Genomic DNA, 5,311 nt, shown 5'->3' with positions numbered 1-5,311 from the left:
GTAAAATATTAGTGTTGACGGAGTCTCTCCTTTCATTATCGTTAGAATTTACGTCAAGTTAATAAATTTTGTTAATAATTTTACTAGTGGTTAAAATTATAATCAATGTTAAAGTGCAATACTGAAATTGAAAATTTAAATTATATGCTGGATTTAAGAGAAAATTTTACTATTTACCCATTTTATAAAAATAATTACATAAATATCTTTATTTTTTAATTTTTTAAAAATTACCCAATGTTGTTTTTAAAAATATTTGTTCTTCATCTTCATCTTTTCCGCTGGATTTTCGGTTAAGTGTTATTATGACTCACCCAAAAGTTTTTAGGGATGGAGGGTTCGTTTTCGGCGTCGGATTTAGCAAAAAAAACCGACAGGTGGCTGAACCAACGACAACAGTGAGAAAGGAATAAGGCTTGAATCTTTACATCGCTGATTCACCGGATCTAGGCCATTTCCATGAAGCAAAAGGTGAAGGGGAGTTGACAATGTTGAGAAGACTTTATGGCTAAAGTTTGAGAGGCTAAAGTGAAATGCCTACATGAGAGAGAAAATTGGAAATAGAGAAAGAAATCTGGATATATGATCAAAATTAATTTTTCTGCATAAAGTGAAAGTTTATTTCATATACTTTATAGAAACTGAACGTATATCAATATCTTTTGTTGTTGAGCATTTTTTGAGTTATATTCTATTTTATTTTATAAAATTTTAGATACCTAAAATATACTATTATTTGGCAAATGTATACCTTTTACTGTTCAACTTCTTTTGAGTTTGTATTTTGTTAAAATGAGATACCTAACGTATACTTAATATATACTATTTTTTTGTTAAACATATGCGTTTTATTATTACTTTTTTATTTTATAATGTTTCACATTATTTTTAGCTTTTTAAAATACTTACAAATAATGTAAATTTTGACTAAATTATTCATTTAATTTAATATTGAAAGAAATTGGTATTCATATCATTAGTATTTAAACTTAAATATAATTAAAAATCGAACATATACTTTTGATTTGTTGTATGTCAAAAGTATATGAGACATATACTTTTTTCTTCAATATATACCCAATTTATATTTTTTTCATCTTATAGCAATATGTCTCCTTTTCAAATTTAATATTTTCAATACATCTCTAAATTCTTAAATCAAAAAACTTTTTAGATTTATTATTTATTTATTTATTTATTCATCACTGATATCACAAAATCAAACAATTTTTCAGAAAAATCAATATGTTTTCAAATTTTATATTTGCCAAAAATTATACCAAACATATATATTTTTTCTTTCAAGATATATCCAACATATACCTTTTATCATATTGTCAGAATTCTTTCTTTTTTTCATATCAAATTTTGAAAATACGTCTCTAAATTCTTAAATTAATAAAATAATTCTTAGATTTAAATTTATTCACCTCTATTATCTCAAAATCGACCAAAATGTAAAAAAATAAAAATTCATAAAAAACTAATCTCACATTATTGAATCTAGAGATTTTTTTGAAAATTCAAAATTTATCTTTTTTATATATTTGTTTGCTGATATTGATATTCTTGATGTTGAATTACTTTTAAAATCAATCTTATTGGTCGGTTTCTTGTATTAATTGATATATACAAATTGTTCTTGGTATTTAATATCAGAATCTTGGATTTTTATTTAATTTTTAAAGTTTTTGTATGTTATTCTTAGTTATCTTTGAAGAAAATAAGATTGGGTATTTTGTAAATAAAATTTTGTATTAGGTTATTTTTATAGTTAGAATTTTTTGTGAGTTTTTTTGTAAATATTTGATGTGTTTATGGTATTTATGAAAAGATTCCTAGATTTAATAACAAATGTGGAGTACAGGATCTTTTTGGAGATTTTTCTTTTCTTTTTTGGGGTAAATTTCAAAAAAAGAAAACTACTGTGTGATTTAATCTTAGTGTTAAGAAAACTGAAGAGATAATCCAATCTTTAATTATTCAATCAATTGGACCTGCGATGGATTCGGGTCGGGTCCATAATTCTATATGGATTGAAGTCCATAAACACGTGTGTGGAAAAGAAAATAGTAAAACAACTTTTATCTCTGTTTTTTTACTTTTTTTATAAAATTGTACCGCTTTTAAATTTTTAATAATAATAAAATAAATTTATAAAATTAGTATTATATTAAAAGTTATATATTGAATAAATTTTTTATATATTTATAAAAACTAGTCATTTGTTTGCGTGTTATATGATTGTTATAATTACTTTACTGTCATTATTTTAAAAAAAATTATTTTGATATGCATATTTATTTTTAACACATGAGATTTTTATTTTTTAAAACTATAATAAAATAGATTAAAAATTAAAATTATATTAAAAATAAATTTTTGAATAAATTTTTATATATTTATGAAAGCTAGTCGTTTACCTAATCGTTGTACAACTATCGTAATTATTTTGATGATAAATAATAATAAAAGATTGAATTTATATATAAAATTAAATAGTTCTTTTAATATTTTATAATTATTTATAATATTTAAAAATAATAATAAATTAAATATTTTTAACATATTTATTATTTTTATATTTTAAGATTTTATTAATATAATAATATAAAAATTATTAATTAATTAATAAAAAAACTAAAAAATTATACCGAAACCTGAATTCTACATTTCAATAATAAATACACGTGTCAAAACTAAAAATCATATGTGTCATAGTATAATAACATGTGTAAAAAGTTTTTATTAAATCAAATAGATATTAATATTTTCTTGACCATTTATATATACTAAGATGTTTATTTTCTATATTTGTAATTTTTATTAGATGAAATATTTTGTAAGAAATAATTTTTTTATATTTAAATATTCATTATCTGTGAACTTAATATTCACTATGATTAATGTTCATGTTCATTTTGTTTCATGTATTATTCATCAATGTTAATATTAATATTCATTATTTGATTCTATAATGTTTATTATCTATATATATAATGTTTATTAATATTCTCAAATAAAAATATTGATTATTTATTAAAGCTTTTATTATTTTTGTGATGCATATTGAAAAACATTTATGATTGATATAAATATTCATCATTTATAAGCACAATATTAATTATTTTTTTAGCGGATATTCGTCATTAATGAAAATAATACGCATCAGTCCATTCAAATGAACATATATGAATGGACATATATAATAAAAACATAACATAAATAGTCCTTACATAGTTGGTAAATAAAAAAAGTATCAAGCTAATATTGCGGTATACATATCTTTTTAAAAAAATTAAGAATATTTAATGTGGGATAATAATATAAATGGTTGCTAAATTTTGAACTTAGTTTTATTTTGGTCACACAAAATTTAGTATGTTTTATTTCAATCATTCAACTTTAGTTTTAGTTGCAATTTAATCACATTACCAATAAAGATTGACATGTCACGTTTTTCTTACTTAATTACACTTTTTTATTGGTTGTTTTTTATTACATGTTAATTTTTTATTTGCAAAGTGATTAAATTGAGACAAAATTAAAATTGGATGATTAAAACTAAACAAATTAAAATATTATGACTAAAATAAAACTAAATGTAAAATTTAGTAACTACTTATATTATTATTTCCATTTAACATTTAAACAATAAACATTCAACTTATGTTTAATGAATATAAGTTATTCAACATTTAATATAAATTTAACCAACATAAAACTACATAAATAAGAATTCATCTTATAATTTGCAGTTTTCAAATTGGTATGAATATTTGGATTAAACTTTTGAATCAAGTTCAACCAATTAATCTAATCAAACCGGCCATTTATTTCCGACTGAACCTGTAATAACCAGAAATTTTTTTTAATAATAATTATATTAAAATTGAGTTTTAATTTAAATTAATTTAATTCTATTTTTTGTTTGGTCTAGTTAGAATAATTTAAATGTAAATTTTGAACTTTAATATTAGACTAATAAAGGAGTCATTATTCTATATCCTATTAGTTTGAATTTTTAAAAAATTAATTAAGTAAATTATTTGAGAAATAATTATATTTGGTTATTCAAATTTTCCTCAAATGCATATTTATATAAATAAAATTATATATTGGAAAGTTGTGGACAAATTGTAAGGGTGTTTATATAAGGAATTTTAGGAAAATTGGTATTTTAATTAACTAGTGGAATTAAATTTTAATTTGAAGAATATTTAGCAAAATAATTATTTAAATTAATTTTGTGTTAGGACTAAATTAAAAATTTATTTTTGGATGAGGATTAAAAGTATAATTTTATTAATATATGGGATTTTAATGGAAATTTGGATTTTTGGTATTTTTGTAAATAAATATGTTGGCTAGGGGTATTTAGGCAATTATGTATTTTCAATAATTCTAGTTTGGCCCAAATTAAATAGTTAGGAGCTTAATTGAAAGGCTAAAGGAAAGTTTAGGAGTTAAATTGAAATTTTACAGGATGAAATTGTAAGTAATTAAAAAAATTGAGGGATCAAATTGTAATAAGGAAAAGTTCGGGGGCCAAATGTCGATATAGAAGAAAGAAAAAAGGAGAGATGTCGAGGGAGAGAGAAGGAAGGAGCTGGCGGGCGGAATCGCGCAAAAGGCAACGGCTTCCAGAGGCCGTTCCGGCCATTTCCGGCGGCTTTTCCAGCCGAGTCAGGTGGCGATTGGCTCCTCTCGGCAAGGGCTCTCTTTTGGCAGCAACAGTGACGCCTGTGGTGGCCGGAGTTGCAAGATCCAGCGAAGTGAAATTAGTGGAGGCAGCCGACTTTTTGGGCTTTTTCGGCTAGCTCCGGCGAGCTATGGACGATCGGAGGACGTATCCCGACTCTCCTCAGCTCAAGCTTCATAATGGCACTGGTTTCATGGCGATCGGGCTTCATTTGCAAATCGACGGCCGAGATCGTCTGTCAATCTCTCCGGACGATCGGGTGTCAGATGAGAAAATCGGAAGCAGGGATCGTTATCAGTGTGTCGTTTCGAGTTCGACGTGCACGAGGTGGGATGACAGTAGAATAAATTAATTTAATGAGTGTTCTGGTGTAAATCCGAGAGTTATGGAAAAAGATAATTGAGAAAATTTAGAGAAAGAAAGACTAGGATTTGCCCTGGTCGAGCATCGTTCTCTGAGCTTAGTTGAGCGTGGTTGCCAGAGTAAAGGTCCCTGGTCGAGCATTACTCTCTGGGCGCCGGCTTATTTGGAAATTTAAGTGATCAGACTGGAGATAAGGTTCCTGGTCGAGCTATGCTCTCTTGGCGCCAGTATTATTGGATAAGAGAG

The sequence above is a fragment of the Ricinus communis genome, chromosome 2 (assembly GCF_019578655.1).
Source record: "Ricinus communis isolate WT05 ecotype wild-type chromosome 2, ASM1957865v1, whole genome shotgun sequence".
In the NCBI taxonomy this organism is placed as follows: Eukaryota; Viridiplantae; Streptophyta; class Magnoliopsida; order Malpighiales; family Euphorbiaceae; genus Ricinus; species Ricinus communis.
The sequence above is the reverse complement of the archived record's forward strand: the minus strand, read 5'-3'. Positions refer to the sequence as shown.